This window comes from Amblyomma mixtum, chromosome 1 (genome assembly GCF_055824585.1).
Source record: "Amblyomma mixtum isolate Tamu chromosome 1, ASM5582458v1, whole genome shotgun sequence".
NCBI classification, from domain to species: Eukaryota; Metazoa; Arthropoda; class Arachnida; order Ixodida; family Ixodidae; genus Amblyomma; species Amblyomma mixtum.
Window position 1 is genome coordinate 28,797,384 of NC_143012.1, and position 14,936 is coordinate 28,812,319.

The 14,936-nt window shown below is 43.7% G+C and overlaps 1 protein-coding gene and 1 long non-coding RNA gene across 3 annotated transcripts in view; both read right to left on the reverse strand.

Annotated features, from left to right (window-relative positions):
* LOC149365886 (metalloprotease TIKI2-like) overlaps positions 1–14,936 on the reverse strand; it is a 149,405-nt gene that overhangs the window by 77,423 nt on the left and 57,046 nt on the right. The window lies entirely within an intron of this gene.
* On the reverse strand, positions 3,961–10,226 carry LOC149365887 (uncharacterized). The gene is made up of 3 exons (XR_016283324.1): positions 9,819–10,226; positions 4,923–4,975; positions 3,961–4,429 (listed from the first exon to the last, which is right to left on the reverse strand). It is a non-coding gene; the product is annotated as an uncharacterized LOC149365887 (long non-coding RNA).

The following is a 14,936-nucleotide window of genomic DNA, read 5'->3' on the forward strand; positions in this document are numbered from 1 at the left end:
GTATTTGAGATTGGCAACCGTCCTAGCATTACTGGTGTTCCAACCCACTGCAAACGAAGCGGATTCTGTAGCACTTGGCTCTCGCTGGCAGCTAGTGAAATTGCTATCTCCCTAAACTGCACTCTGAAAGAGCATAAAAAAAAACTCTTCCACGGTAATTCATGCCATGCAACATGACATGGAAAACATCACGTGGCTAGTTCATCCATTGTTTTCAGGTTCAAGACATCTGCCAATTTCTATACGGTAGCTTCAGTCTGTTGCAAACTACATTTCTCTTGAAGGCACTTTTTTCATGATGATGCTTTGGGTGCACAAACTGGGTAATGTTGGTTTTTACCTGTTAACAAAGAGCCCTAAATGATTAAAATGATATTTGGTAAATACGATTTACAGTCTTCTCTTACCGTTTCTGACCTATCTTTCCTCAAACAGAACAGTGGCTGATTGAATTGGCATCGCTTATTAATGTCAGATTTAATTTTTTTCTTGCTATAACCTTTCTTAGCTGCTAAGGGCCATTATTGCCCGAGAGGTATGTAGGGTGTGTACTGTACACACGGAAATCGCTTCATTCAAATCTGCGGTATTTACAAAAAGGTACTTCGGTCCCGTCAGAATCCCTTATTTCAGTGCGACAAAACTGCCGGTAGTACACGCTTATTCAACGGCCGTACAGTTTACCTGTCCTGACCGATGATGAAGCATGGCAATGCAGCGTGCTGCACGCGGCCATCGTGTTTTCCACAGCCCCCGGACCGATAATCTATGAAAGGCCATTACGTGCACTATGCGCGCATTGCTTGGTGTGGGTTGTGGTCTTTGCGGCTGCTTCACTGCAGTTTTTTTTTTTTTTTCCTTGCGCTGTCACGGCGTGGGGCCAGTTTATTTTAGAACATGCGAGGCCGATCGAGTGGCATCTATGAGGCGCCGCTAATGCTGCCAGCTAGTGCTGCGGTCGCATAAGAATGACAAGACCAGTGAATGATTTTTCGGTCCCCTTACTCTTAATTTCAAATCGGCATGATTTGAACAAATTTTCAGACCCTTAAGAGTTTGAAGTATTAGACGTCGAGATATGCCCGACCATTGGCGCTTGGCGTTGCAACGATATATATCCTTTTCATGGCGCGCGCACAATTTGGCTCTAAACGTGATGGTCCCTGCCTTCATCTTCAAAAGTCTTGGCGCAAATCTCAATTAAAAGTTTACTTACAACAGAGATAAATATAAGACTGCTCAAAGAGAGCACGCGGCTACAAAACCACCGTGCCGCACACACGTGTCCACTCCTGGCACCCTCAGTTCGAATAGAATTTGACCAAAAGTTTGAGCTAAAAAAGCGAGCACGAAACAACGAGAGTTCACCGTGAGTGCGTGTGTTTGAGGAAGGGTCGTGCTCAATAGGTTTTGCCACTAAAAGCACTGATCGTGGTGCATGCGTGCGGTACAGCGAAACGGTGATATCGATACGAGATGGAAGTACGCGTTATATGTTGTTCCGCAGCTGGCGCTTCTATAGTCCTCACAATTAAAAGTGGAAGGATTGATTTTTTTTTTTAAACAAACCTTGAGTAGAACCCCGCTGTTACGTTCGCGGTTGCTGCGTTTTACCAGTGCTACGTTTTCATGAGCCAGTCCAGCTGCCGCAGATCGAAGCCCATGTATACGTAATTGAAACTCGATCGCCTGTATCTGTTACATAATGCAATTGTTGCATCATTTCCGCATCGTATGCCGCGGAAGTCGCCTCGCGGTGATAGTTTACACCATTCCGGCATTCGTTCAATGCGTATGCAATGTCAGTGCCGGGTAGAAAAAGCGAAACTATACGCTATCGGCGCTTGTCCGCCGCTGTGTTAGACGACTTCTGGCGGGAAGCCCCCACGCCAAAGCGAGCACGCTTACAGAATAGGTGATTTTTGGTTGGGCTGTTGGCACAGTTACATCACCGCTGTGATGCCAGCACGAATCGACCCTAAAGCGCGAAAACGAAACTATGCCGCGGCAGACGGCACAAGCAGCACTGTACGAGATGCGGTTGCGCGCGTTGGCTCCGATGGTTTTGTTTCTGCCATCCGCTTTATTCTTGTCACCTGCACCTTAAGATACACAATTTCGAGATTCCAATAGGCGATGATTCTATGGGATTAACGCGGCCACCGCGATAACAGCGAAGAGGAGCACGCGTACCGCAGCTTCGCACGCTTTAGGCATGGTCCCTCTTAGCTGCTAAAACCCTTCCACAGACAGCTGCTCAGAAGCGGAATGGACATTTGAGCTACAGTTGGCATAGTATCACATAAAAAATAGCACACTCATCAAATTGTGTTGTTTGGTCTTTTTTGCTCATGAAGAACAATCTAGAGAAGGATATGGCGCACACGTCATAATAATAAAAAAAACTGCAGGCAACAGTGCACAATTTTTTTTCACGCTAAACATTCATCTGATACGTTTCCTGGCTGTTACTTTTTTTTTTGCGGTCCTATGAAAAACTCTGCAGCAATGTGTTTTGTTGCATTCGACGCTCTGGTGCATTTAACAACTATATGTGGACACTTGAGTGCACTCTCAACTCTCACTTTAGGTCGTACACGCATATATGTAGCCCCCAAAAAATTTAACTTCATATTGTCTCTCCCAGATGCACACAAATCACGTACATCACCACCTGGACAACATGACCACAGGTGTCATGCATATTCAAGAATGCTGATTCCATGGCTGCAGTTGAGGTTTTTGGCCAGAAGCACGGGTAGCGGGGCGAGCTGGCACAGGTTGATCGCTTGCAACAGAGAAGGAATCACTAGCGAAATGCGTCGTAGTATGTGCACCGACATTTGCAGCTGAACTGGTTTTTACTGAAATGTGAAATTTTTAGTAGTCACTGAAGAAGAAAATAAGTAAAGTGTGTATTGCAGAAACAAAAAAAAAATAAAAAAATTAATTCAGCTGGTGAATGTGAGAGATTTCAGTTGCAAAGTATATATGCCAATCCTAATTTATCTTTGAGAAAGTACTCTACAAGCTATAATTAGTCCAAAAGTGATGGCCTACAGAGTGTTTCACTGAAGATGTGGCAATTTTTTAAATAGATTAAATACAGCCAAGATATTTATTTAACCCGCAGGCTTGTAAATTAATATATAATACTTAACTTTTTACCAGTTACAGTAATGCCCCTTATTATAGCTGACCATAATATCCGCATCAGTTTTTAGATTTCTCAAATTGTGATTCTCTCGGCTGCAGTGCACTGAGTTTGGGGTGCCCAAATGGGCGAAACTGCACGGGCCAGGAGCACTCGCAGCCACGCCTATGAGTGCATACCCAGCTCTTTCCTCGAGCAGTTCCCACTGCGGTCACTAATGTATATACACATTTTATTCCCTACTACTGTTTTTCAAGCTCAGCCAGTGTAAAAGCAAATCCCTTTAAGAGCTGTTCCTTATAAAAGAACTAATCCCAGCTTGGACATGTCTTGCACAGAAAGATTACAGCAGAAGCCTTAACACAGCTGCAATACATGCAGGTTTTTTACTGGTATCAACTGAAAATGTAGACAGTTTAGTCTGACAAATCCCAACTGACCCCTGCTGAGATCACACACAACCCTGTGGTTTCCATAGCTGGTGACCACTCGAAATCTGCCATGCTTGTGAAGTTGACCTGCTATTGACTAGGACAAACATTTGGCTTTTATTATGTCATTAACTAGAACTATTTGCAATGATATTTCAGGCACACTTCAGTTTTGATTACACAGTTTCACTTGGTTCCAGCTCGAACAGTGAAGCTGCTTTGCAAGAGAAGGTGTGGCATCATATATTAGCAAACAGCTATGATTCTTAATTTGAAACTGTGGCCAACAGATTTCTGGTTGAGGCTGAGCGATATTAGATCATATCAGCTGCAAGTATGTCAAATTCTCAGTTTAGGATGTTTCCCTTGCACGTATGTAAATCCAGATGGCAATTGCCCAGTGAAAGCAAATTATATTCACCTGAACTATAGCTTATCTACTGTCTTCATGACTGTAGAAAAAAAGGTTTAAAGCTCCTTCAAGTAAGTGCAATATCAGTACAAGACCCACTTAATTTTCATTGAAAGGTATGATGGCATTTTCATCAAGCAGAGAGATACAGTAGGGATTAGAACTGCAATGTGGGACATGTGTCATATGGTTACTTGGTCATCACAAAGCTGAACTTTTCTTATTAAATAGAAGTAGAAATAATTTGCTTATTGTTCAGATGTCAGGTTGAAAGCTCTTGACTTTAGTTGTTACCAAAGCTGCTGAGGCAAGAAAATTGTGTAAAGCACACATTTTACCCCATTGAAGGTGAAGCATGGAAGAACATACCATCAGATGAACCTGTGCTCACTGAAAAAATAATGCAGACAGTACAATAAGAGCCAGCAGCACCTGTTAAAGGCCCAGATTGCAGTATAAATCATTCATAAATCAATATGTTCAGAACAATCCTTGCAAAGTTTCAAATCAGGTTATTTACTGAGCAGAACAAATAAAATGTACTGCACTCATTCTGCCCACACATTTTTGAAAAGGCATGAATGAATGCCTGACAGTGTAACAGACCTCTTAGCTGTTTTTCTTCCATTCACACAATATTAAATTAAAGATTACGAACAGCCTGACAATTGTAGATACATAAGGGCAAACTGTGCAATTACTCCTACCGGAAGCAAAAGAATCAAAACAAGCAAAAGCTACAAGAAACAATTATTACAGGTACAACAAATACAGATTAATTTTTTTTTCTTTTTGAAATGTTAGTCATTCTGATCCTAGTGTATCAATAATGAGAGTGTGATATTGCAAGAAGTGTGCTATAAAGTAGAATTCCTTTTCATGACATAGATTCTATTGTGCCGCGATTATACATTGTCAGCCTCACCTTATTTATGTTCTTTCCCAAGATGCCATCTTGGAAAGGCACTTTCATTTAACCTGCACGCACACACACACATCTTTTTCACTGCCAGAAAACTGCGCGTGGTAATGCAGCAAAACACTGCACCCTTAGGTTGTGCACAGATGGTACAGTAAAGAGCTCTTTGTGTGATCCACCAAAGCTGTCAGGTACATATATGCCAGTGTGCTGCCTTCCTGTACCTAGCTAAATTTTGTGGTTCCACAACTTTCGATGGGAAGTGAATTTTGTTGAAAAGTTTCATATCTAAAACTGGTGATGAGTAATGTCTGTTTGTAAAAAAGACTATGGAAAGACCTAGAAACAGGAAAATGCGAACACTTGGTGACATAAGACAGCTATTCAAAACACATTTGAAACATTCTTCAAGCTTTATTGCCCACATGAAAAACATGAAGGAATTGAAACAAATATTGTAATACCTTATCTAAGAGTATCATATCTGAGTTCTAATATTTTTTTTTTCTCATGGATACTAGAGTCAAGGATTTCACATTAAAAAGCAACCACAGAATCTTCCGTAATGTGACACAAACATACCATAATAAGCTAAGCTACCACTATAGTATAAGAGAATATGCTAGAATATTTGATTCAGTTCACATATTCCATTGAATTTCAGCTGCAGGAGAGAGAACCGCGATTAAGTAAAATACCACTCTATCGTTAGCCTTTGAAATATTCCTGAAAGAGCATTTTTTTTTTTGTGCGCTAGCTGAAATTTCATTGTCAGAAAATGATTTAAGCATATAATTTATGTTTTCCTGCAACTAATGCATTGCTGTCTCAAAGTGTACTTGATCTGTGGGCAAAACTGCGCTGTCCATGCACTGGAAGACCAAGCACCTGAAGTTATCGAGCTGAAGCCACTAGTGATTAAATTTTTTTAAAGAGTATGGAAGATAAAATAGAATCCAGCAGTTTACCAGCCTCTATATATTGGCAGTTTACCACCAGGTTCAGTTTGGTTATTTAATTTAATAATGAACGACTATACAAAAAATTCTCAAGGATAGCGAAAAACAGAGCTCAAAAGCCAAGCAGGTACAGTTTGCTTGGTAAAATCCTATGTTTCATCACATCAAAGATTTTCTGAACACTGAGAAAAAAAGTGCAGTTAAACAATTTGTCAAATGACGAATACAGCTCAGCTGCAAATTTGTCAGGAATTAATGCAATGCCCCTTCTTGTAATATCACATTCCTGATGATTAAAAAAAACAGAGAATGTTAAAAAATTTTGTCATGCATTCAAATAGGAATTTTTCTAGTATTTGGGATGGGGTCAATGACAGGTAAATTGGTCAGTAGTTCTCAATGCATATTTTGCCTTCCCTTTAATAGTGGCCTATATCAAAGCTTATCAAATCATATGACAGAATTTTCCTGAAACCCTTCAGTCAAAAAGAACGGAATGTTTGCAAGAACATGATGATACCATGTTAGCAATGAAGTGGGCATATTTCGCCTAAAAGTGCACTAACTTGGACAGATCCCCCTTCGAGAGCCTCAGAATGTATGTTAAAGCAGATGAAAGTTTTTTTTAGTGCGCAAGTGGTGTTGTGTAGTGTTACTGCCATTCTTGTTGCAAGCCTGAAATATTGATTGAAATTATCAGCTTTTTATGATGGATTATTCAGCAAACCATCAGTGCATTGAGAGACCTTATCTCTTCCGTGAAGGGGGTTAATCTGCGACACCTTTGCAGGGTTTTTTGTTTAATTAATAATAACAGTAACAATGATGATAATGCTTTGTATGCATTAAAACAACTCTAAGTCTAAGAAATGCTTCTGAAATACTTCAGATGCAACTGCAGCACAAGCACACACATTCGCATGAAGGCACAAAATAATCTTGTGACAACATAAGAGGATCTCTTTTGCAGCCTTCTTGTTCCTGACAAACCTCTCACCACTCCCCAACTTCGTTCTCTTCAGTGCATCCTCTTAAGATACACCCCTCACCCCTGGCAATTTTTTTGTCTACCATCTCAGAGCTTCCCCCTGCATGCCCCATTTGCTATCATCCCTATGCTAATCAGGAACGTGCCCTCTTTTCTGCCCCATAATCATCATCATCATCATCAGCCTGACTACGCCCACTGCAGGGCAAAGGCCTCTCCCATGTCTCTCTCCAGTTAACCCTGTCCTGTGCACAGTTGCGGGCACCGTACCCCAGCAAACTTCTTAATCTCATCCGCCCACCTAACTTTGTGCAGCCCCCTGCTATCTGTTTGCCTTCTCTTGGAATGCACTCTGTTACCCTTAAGGAGCAGCGGTTATCTTGCCTTCACATTACATGCCCTGCCCAAGCCCATTTCTTCCTCTTGATTTCGACAAGGATATCATTAACGCGCGTTTGTTCCCTCACCCACTCCGCCCTCTTCCGATCTCTTAACGTTACACCTATAATTTTTCTTTCCATAGCTCACTGCGCTGTCCTTAAGTTAAGCTGAACCCCACTGACTTTCAATTACAGCATTACCCATAGCATCGGACAAGCTGACATGGACCAGATGGCTTTGGTGACCCTGGCACAAGATATCCACGGCGCTTCATGTTGCATCATAATAAATCTGTTTCTATCTCTCTCAGACACACATGTGGCTGTTGCAGCATCCATGTATGCGTGTGTTCCTTAATTTGAATGTGGGTGTTTGCGTTGCAGTTACATCTGAAGTGTCAAACAAACTTTCCTGGGACCTCGTTTTCCTCTTAATATATTTTGTTTACTGGTGATTATGTTGGAGTGCCTGTCTATTCTTTAGCTTGGCGGGTGCCATATATCAACTTTCTTCCCTTTGTGTAAATTAAATGGATGATTTGTTGCTTCACCCCACGTCTTTAAATAATGCTGCTCATTCGCCTACTTCTTTTTTGTATCGTATATAGGACAGTTGACCACTTGCTTTTGTTCTGCTGTTCAGTATGCTGTAATGGGTATGTGAGTGCAGTTTACGACCACATAGAATGAGACCATGGTTTTATGCGGTTTATCGTATGTCCCAAAGTGACTCAGACTATGAGGACGCCGTAGTGGTGGGCTGTGGATAATTTCGACCACTTGGGGTTCTTTAACGTGCACCAACATCGCACAGTACAAAAGGCCTCTAGCATTGCGCCTTCATTGAAATGAGGCCAACAAGGCCAGGATCAGGCCCACATCTTTCAGGTCAGCAGCTGAGCACCACAACTACTAAGCCATCATGGCGGCTTGCCCATGCTTTTCATTCAGTGTTTCGGTATATACACTGCATTTGTCATCACCTGTTGGGTCACTTTGTCAAGCCACTGACAGCAGTAGCTTTTTGTGGCTGCTCCCTCTTTGCACGAAAAGAAAATTCAATTTGAATTTAAAGAAATTATGCGTTAAAATATTTCGTTCCATCACCTTACTTATTCACTCTCAAGGCTCAAGGGCATTATTTAGAGAAATGGGTGAACAGAACAATTTATTAACAGAACAAATCAGTTGCAGCTTTCTTGAAGGCGATGTTATTGACGATCACAGTGACAAAGGCAAAAAAGTAGTTCCAGTCGTTACTGGTGTGTGGATAAAATGAACATATGACATGCGAGAACACAGACTTTAAACATGTGGTCATTACGTGATGAAATATAGGGCTCATTGTAGTGCTCGTGAAACGCTGAAAATCAGTGCACCAGAGGAAAGAAATAGAAGTTGTAAAACAGAAAACAAGACTCTCTGTAGTGTTGAAATTGAATGGTAAAAAGAAAGAAAAATTTATAGTAAAGCAAAAGAAATATCAATATTGTTTTGACAAATTTGGCATCAAAAAAAGGGCATTTGAAATGTTAAAAACATCTTGCCATCCTAATATCACTCCCAAATTTTAACTAGAATTGCAGACAATTTTAGAATGTGTGGTAAAATAACTATTTTGATTCAAATTTAATACCCGCCTTTGCTGCTCTGCCAATGCCAAAACTGGTAAAAAATTTTCTCGAAACATGTAATACCTAGGAACACAATTTGAAACACTTTTTGTATAACGTGTATAACGTTCAATCTCATAGGTAAATGAATGTGTCTTAAAGGGGGAGGGGTATACTCCATTGCCACGCCATCTAGCATGACCTACTGACAGAATTAAGTATTCCCACAGAACACCACTGCAGTACACCAATTGTCTGGAATGTCTTTTCTGACACCCATGCTTCCTAACACAAAATGTGCGTGGATTCAGGCAAGACCGCTTGAGAGAAGTGGTACAAAACAATTAAGGATTCAGGCCACCTTTTTGATGTTAATTGTGGAATATATTGTGGGCTTAGGGCACAACTGCTGTTAGCTTCGGTGCATAAGGCACACTTTGTCGTGGTTTCCATTTTGCCTTAATAGTAGAATGAAACTTTGGTCACTGACCATGTCGAACACATTGATTGACATTTCAGAACCCTAACAGATTGCTCGTCCAAAATGAAGGACCGGTCATGAAAAAGCAGCTCCTTAACTAATCAGGGCAATGACTTTGCATAAGCCTGGTGAAGGTTTGTTTCCCTTTGTGACTGTCTTCAGCATCATCTATATTATAAAGGATTCCAGGTGCAGCCACACTTACAAATTTCTTTCAGTGGCAAAGATTTCCACATTCTCCCATAGCAATTTCGCGCCCTGGTTGTGCATGTTCTGCCACAGCAGCTGTTCGATTCCTGCCGACATCACTGCGATGCTCTTTCAGCCGCCTGGGTATGTTTCTAGCTGTCTCCCCCTACGTAGACCGAATTAATCGTCGCAAGGTAAACGATTCCAGGGAACTTCGAACGAGGCAGAGCATCTTCAACATTTGCACAATCCCCGCGCAATTTACCAGTTATAGCACGTGGGCAATATTCACCTGGTGCGTTTTGAAAACTCCTGCCCTTCGTCTAGAATGTACAGGGTCGTCCACTCTTAGAACGAACACGCTAGTGCGTGGCCCCACTCTGGAGGGCCACTGCGCACGACACGGCCGCGCATCGAAGCGAAGTGGTAGATGACGTGAAGCACCACGTCCAGGTCCAACTTCTCCTGCGCCACTTGGCTGCGATGAGCGGCCGTGCCGGACACAGTGGCCCTCCAGAGTGAGGCCACGCACTAGCGTGCTACGGGTGGACGACCTTGTAGATACGGAACCACTGCTCGCTTCAACTGACGAATGCCTCAGGGACTGCAAAACCACCGTGCCTGGATCGTATTTATGACCCTGGCCCCACGTTGTACTGAATTCACATTATTAACATGCATATCCTCTGCGCAAATCAGGTTGAATGCCAGAAACAAATGAGCGCACATATTCATGTCGATTAATTATAACAAGACTTTCCGGAGAAAGGTGGAGCGTCCTCCAAGGCACTGCACAAGCGCGAGCACCCAAACAACGCAAGCACAGAAGAGTCCTTTCACAACGAATCCAGCGATCACAACGCGTCACGCAAAAGTCAAGGTCACATATACACGGTGGGAATGATGCAAAATGCCATAGGAAAATGCCATAGGATGCATGACCATAGAAAACTTTACCACACCGCCTAAAATCGAAGCGCGACCCCGAAATCACTGGACAGAGGCTGACCAAACAAGCAAACGATGCAAAAACGGCGGCTCAAAACCCGTCCGACAACAATAAACGAAGCCAAGGCAATCCATGGGTGAAAATAACGCTTTGGGCTGGCTTTTCGTTATTTCCACCGGGTCGCAATAACGCTTTGGCTTGGATTTCCGTTATTCTCACCCGGTCGCAATGGAAGTGTCTCCTGCGACCCGGTCGCAATAACGCAATCGTTATTTTCACCCGTGACGTCGCATCCGGTTTGAAAAATGACGCCACGTCCGGCCATTTTTTTGTTGTTTTTGTCATGTTTGAGCCGAGCTACAGCCGAGCCAAGCATTGCTTGACGGAGAATGGCTGGACGGTGGGAGCTGCGCGCGCTCGTGTTGCCCGTGAGCAATTTCTCTGTTCTTCCTGTCTTTTGGTATGTATGTACTGTATGTATTGAGTGATTGCCCGTTATAATGCATTCGGCATTTCATTTTGAACTTCCTTGCGCCCGAATATTTTGTGTTTGCAGATCACCAGGACTAGCACTGAGCCCGCTTGCCCGGCAGTGGACACAAAGGCCCTAAAGGTGAGACTCGTCTGTTTTATCCTGAGTTCTGCTCAAAAGCTCAGTGCAGTTCGACAGAAGAGAATATGCGCTGCGTATGTTTTTGTACCTTTTGTCAGCCCGGCCCAACGTAACTTTTGGTCATGTAAAACAGGCATGTTTAGCGTGCGCCCGAAAAAAAGGCGGGAAACTTTTGACAACAGTCCAGTTGAACTAACCGTTTATGCGGTGAGTTTTGTGCGCGGTCCGATTTTTGTGCCCCCGCTAATAGAAAAGTGTATAGATTACTGATTTAATGGTTCATTTTACAGTTGTGTTGCTGTTTATCCATACGAGCCGCTTTCCGAAACAGGGGCACTAATTGCGGCGAGATAAACGATTACGCTTTGGTGTCTGCAGCGCGTAAACATGTTCTTTTAAATTTATTTTCATTTCAGAAAACGGCACTTGAAAAACCGAAATGCAGTTTACTTGTAAGCACGGACCTTCCCGATTCCTGCATCGAGTCCGGCGTTCTCTTGCTGGCGCAGAGGCTGAACAAAATGGGACGATAGAATGCGGAAGCAGCAAAGGCTTTAAGGCGCCACTAGGTGAGCTCTCCACCTCCTGTGAATTTTAAAACTAGTGCTGTGCCACCTGCACTGAGCTTCGGTATTACACGGGGAAGGTGCTTGGACCCACGTAGCTAACGTAATGTCCTTTGATATTTTGGAAGCTTGTGAGTTGCATAAAGCTCACAAGGCACTGTTGCAGTGTGTGACAGCTCATTGGTCAAATGTTTAGGGGAATCCCCCAAGGTGGAGTAGATTTGTAATAAGGGAGTAATTACTCATTGGCATCCACCCGAGCGCAGCCATACGGCTACAAAGGAAAGCTATACAGCTTTCTCAGAAACTTCGTAGTTAAAGAAAAATTCGTCCTGGTCAGGGGTTCGAACCCAGGACCATCGCTACACCGGAGCAGTCGCTCTACCAATTGAGCTAACCAGGACGGCAAGCTTATGGTAGGGTGAGATCGAATTGATCAATAACTCGAAGTGGGAACAGTGTTGGTCAAATGTTTAGGGGAATCCCCCAAGGTGGAGTAGGACGAATTTTTCTTTAACTACGAAGTTTCTGAGAAAGCTGTATAGCTTTCCTTTGTAGCCGTATGGCTGCGCTCGGGTGGATGCCAATGAGTAATTACTCCCTTGTGACAGGTCATTGTGGTAATGATGATTATGTGGCCATTTGCTTTGCACGGGTGAGTGGCAGTTTTTCGCCCTGGCTGTCAAGTAGAAAGAAAAAACAAAGAAAACGTGGGAACATTAACTCTCAACATGGCTTTCACCTGCAGACCCCAGGTGAACAAAGCCTGCCTGTATAGTAAACAAAGCAACTCGGCTGTTATGGATCTAGCAAATTATAATTTTGAAAGTGGGCCTCCTGCTGTGAAACCGGGAACATTTGTGCCCCTAGAGATAAGCAGAGGCGAGAAGCCATAGGCGAATGTAGGTAGGCCAGGTAGCTGAACGAGGGAATAGTTCCCATATTTGAAGAACACATGGGAAGACAAGGACGAGGCATTGTTTGTGTTGTTCCTTCTATGTTTGTCTCTTTTTTTTTTTCCCCACAAGTAAAAGCCGATATTTGTTGTAGTTTCACTTTTTGAGGCAGCCAAAAGATAGAGCACAGGGATGACTCACACAGCATTAGTGTTTTCGTTTCGTTCCTACTGTTTTGCACCTCTTGACCTCAAATGCGGCATTGTCATGATCTTACGTGGCGCTATGCTGATAAAAGATGTGTGCGGCACACCTATGGGTGTGTGGCGTTCAGGTTCAAGCACGAACGTAGGGCTTCCAGTGCAGTAGGAATTATGAGAGGAAAAAAAGCCTCAAGGATGGGGATGGGCAGTTTAGCTCTTCAGTTTGCTTTTTGTGAAAAATTCTGTGGCAGGAGGTTACATGTCAGCCCACCCCTTATGTAATGCTGCCTTTGGGCCGTTGAGGTACAGATAAACTGATAAATAAACAACAAAAAGTAGTTTCTGTTCAAACAGTATAATTTGCAGCTTTGGTGGAGGATTTTCTGTGGCCCCTTCAGGGAGTGTTTACCCAGAAATTGTAGTTATTCCTTAATGCCTCTTGGTCCGAAGAACCAAACAGTAATCAATTGCCCTCATGCCTCTTGATGAGGGAATCTGAGAGGTTGAAATGATAATTTACCATAGCTGTGAACAATAATGGCTGGGTGTATCGCCGGAGAGAACCGAGGTCATCTACTGGACTGAGTGGTAAGAATTTCGGGTTGGTTAAAGCACAGATGGCTTAACATCATATCGCCAGATCTTGCACTGTTGACGTGTGTGATTGTTGCGGTGTGTGTGGCTGGTGAGCTGTCAACTCGGGTGTGACAGAAGTTGTAAGCTCAGCCAGACATGCCTGTGCTGTTTGAGCTCTGGGCTAGAGCTTTGAGCGAGGCCACTGCATTGTGTCCCTGTTGTACATTTGGCTTTTGTGGTGCTCCAACTTCCTCCTTCCCCCACCTTTGCTCGGAATGTCGCCATGGGAGTGAGAGAAAGTGGTGTGATGTAATTAGAGCAGTGGCATGGCCATAAGATCCATCCGCACAGTACCACTTATAGGTTGTTTGCTGGTTTGGCACTGCCGTCAGGATTGAGGTGAGTTGTGAGTGGGCCACTGTAGAAAATGACATTAGAGCAGCAGCAAACGTGGCACCAATGGTGGAGAGCAAACTTTGATGTCTGTGTTGCCATTGTTGTCAAAGTTATCTGTGAGGCCATCAAGGGCAGCACCTGTTCTGAATGCATCGCATAGCAGTTGATCAGAACTTCACCTTTACACTTGGGTCATGGGCCTCACTGCAGGAGGTGTATCAGTCAGTTCAGATTTCACGTTGAGACGCATCAAATTCAGCAACCTTACTACTCATAAGTACAGTGAAACCTCATTAAGGCGTACCTCATAGCACTGCAGAAAAACTATGTGCAAAGCGGCAATATGCCCAAACTGAAAGCAGCCTGAATATATCCACTTACCTGGTAAAAAATGATTCCTGATCAATTTTTTAAAATGTGCACTCGAAACCTTTTAACTGCATAGCTACCGTTCAGCCTCGAATGTGGCTTGAGCAGGGTATGTAATCCGAAGGCAAAATAACCGCTGGTCCTTAAGGGTCCTTAAAGAAGGCAATCGTAGCAGGGGGCGGCAGAAAGTTAAATGGGCGGATGAGATAGGAAATTTGCGGGGAATACGGTGGCCGCAACTGGCGAAGGACAGGGTTAGTAGGAGGGAGACATGGGAGAGGCCTCTGCCCTGCAGTGGGCGTAGTCAGGCTGATGGGGATGATGACACTGCCATCCTGCTGCAGAACATCTGCAAAGAGCCCTTTACAGGCAGCGTAGCTGTCAATACTGAGAGCTTCGCCCTGATGTGACACACTGCAGCTTATTTAATTTGGGAAGCAGGCTATCCATGACAGCGTTGGTAATATGAGAACGCAATGAGATGGTGCTGGACCACAGCTGCACAGTGGCGCAGATCAGCTGGCAACGCAGCAATGGTAGGTGCGGCGCATGGAGGAAAACTGAAATCTGCTGCAGAAAGGCCAAGTCATGTGACAGCGATAAGCAGTAGCTATAGCAGTGGCACATCTGCATGGCTAGGGTCGTGGCTGCTCGTACACCAGCACCTGCAAACAGGTTAGTGACGAGCCTCGGGTGTGGTGGGGACAGGCTGGCACCCCCCTCTCCTTGCAATGGGAGGGAAGAGTTCTCTCTTTCCAGATGCGTCAAGCAGCTGCAAGTAGGCTAGGCATGTCAGCAACATGTCTTATTATGTCAGTGTGGCGTATGCATTAAAGCACTCA